This window comes from Leucopleurus acutus (assembly GCF_964270905.1).
Source record: "Leucopleurus acutus genome assembly, chromosome: X".
NCBI lineage: Eukaryota > Metazoa > Chordata > Mammalia > Artiodactyla > Delphinidae > Leucopleurus > Leucopleurus acutus.
The window spans coordinates 12,463,048-12,465,743 of record NC_139148.1 but is presented as its reverse complement, the minus strand read 5'-3'; positions in this window follow the sequence as shown (position 1 = coordinate 12,465,743).

Below are 2,696 nucleotides of genomic sequence, written 5' to 3'. Positions count from 1 at the left end.
TTCAATGATATTTATAGGACATTCCATCCAAAAACAACAGAATGCACTTTCTTCTCAAGTGCTCATGGAATATTCTCCAGGATAGATCATATCTTGGGTCACAAATCAAGCCTTGGTAAATTTAAGAAAATTGAAATCGTATCAAGTATCTTTTCCGAAAACAATGCTATGAGACTAGATAACAATTACAGGAAAAAAATCTGTAAAAAATACAAACACATGGAGGCTAAACAATACACTACTAAATAACCAAGAGATCACTGAAGAAATCAAAGAGGAAATCAAATAATACCTAGAAACAAATGACAATGAGAACATGACGACCCAAAACCTGTGGGATGCAGCAAAAGCAGTTCTAAGAGGGAAGTTTAGAGCAATACAATCTTACCTCAGGAAACAAGGAACATCTCAATTAAACAACTTAATCTTACAACTAAAGCAATTAGAGAAAGAAGAACAATAAAACCCCAAAGTTAGCAGAAGGAAAGAAATCATAAAGATCAGAACAGAAATAAATGGAAAAGAAATGAAGGAAACAATAGCAAAGATCAATAAAACTAAAAACTGGTTCTTTGGGAAGATAAACAAAATTGATAAACCATTAGCCAGACTCATCAAGAAAAAAAGGGAGAAGACTCAAATCAATAGAATTAGAAATGAAAAAGGAGAAGCAACAACTGACACTGCAGAAATACAAAGGATCATGAGAGACTACTACAAGCAACTATATGCCAATTAAATGGACAACCTGGAAGAAATGGACAAATTCTTAGAAAAGCACAACCTTCCAAGACTGAACAAGGAAGAATTAGAAAATATAAACAGACTAATCACAAGCACTGAAATTGAGACTGTGATTAAAAATCTTCCAACAAAGAAAAGCCCAGGACCAGATGGCTTCACAAGCGAATTCTATCAAAAATTTACACAAGAGCTAACACCTATCCTTCTCAAGCTCTTCCAAAATATAACAGAGGGAGGAACACTCCCAAATTCATTCTATGAGACCACCATTACCCTGATACCAAAACCAGACAAAGATGTCACAAAGAAAGAAAACTACAAGCCAATATCACTGATGAACATGGATGCAAAAATCCTCAACAAAATACTAGCAAACAGAATCCAACAGCACATTAAAAGGATCATACACCATGATCAAGTGGGGTTTATTCCAGGAATGCAAGGATTCTTCAGTATATGCAAATCAATCAATGTGATAAACCATATTAACAAATTCAAGGAGAAAAACCATATGATCATCTCAATGGATGCAGATAAAGCTTTTGACAAAATTCAACACCCACTTATGATAAAAACCCTCCAGAAAGTAGGCATAGAGGGAACTTTCCTCAACATAATAAAGGCCATTATGACAAACCCACAGCCAACATCGTTCTCAATGGTGAAAAACTGAAACCATTTCCACTAAGATCAGGAACAAGACAAGGTTGCCCACTCTCACTGCTACTATTCAACATAGTTTTGGAAGTTTTAGCCAGAGCAATCAGAGAAGAAAAAGAAATAAAAGGAAACCAAATTGGAAAAGAAGAAGTAAAATTGTTACTGTTTGCAGATGACATGATACTATATATAGAGAATCCTAAAGATGCTACCAGAAAACTACTAGAGCTAGTCAATGAATCTGGTGAAGTAGCAGGATATAAAATTAATGCACAGAAATCTCTTTCACTCCTATGCAGTAATGGTTAAAATTCTGAAAGAGAAGTTAAGGAAACACTCCTATTTACCACTGCAACAAAAAGAATAAAATACCTAGGAATAAACCTACTTTAGGAGACAAAAGACCTGTATACAGAAAAGTATAAGACACTGATGAAAGAAATTAAAGATGATACCAACAGATGGAGAGATATACCATGTTCTTGGATTGGAAGAATCAACATTGTGAAAATGACTATACTTCCCAAAGCAATCTACAGGTTCAATGCAATCCCTATCAAACTACCACTGCATTTTTCACAGAACTAGAACAAAACAATCTCACAATTTGTATGGAAACACAAAACACCCCGAATAGCCAAAGCAACCTTGAGAAAGAAAAACGGAGCTGGAGGAATCAGGCCTCCTGACTTCAGACTATACTACAAACCTACAGTAATCAAGACAGTATGGTACTAGCACAAAAATGGAAATATAGATCAATGGAACAGGATAGAAAGCCCAGAGATAAACCCACGCACATATGGTCACCTTATCTTTGATAAAGGAGGCAAGAATATACAATGGAGAAAAGACAGCCTCTTCAATAAGTGGTGCTGGGAAAACTGGACAGCTACATGTAAAAGAATGAAATTAGAACACTCCCTAACACCATACACAAAAATAAACTCAAAATGGATTAAAGACTTAAATGTAAGGCCAGACACTATAAAACTCTTAGAGGAAAACATAGGCAGAACACTCTATGACATAAATCACAGCAAGATCCTTTCTGAGCCACCTCCTAGAGAAATGGAAATAAAAACAAAAATAAACAAATGTGACCTAATGAAACTTCAAAGCTTTTGCACAGAAAAGGAAACCATAAACAAGACGAAAAGACAAACCTCCAAATGGGAGTAAATATTTGCAAATGAAGCAACTGACAAAGAATTAATCTCCAAAATTTACAAGCAGCTCATGCAGCTCAATATGAAAAAAAAATCAACCCAATCCAAAAATGGGCAGAAGAC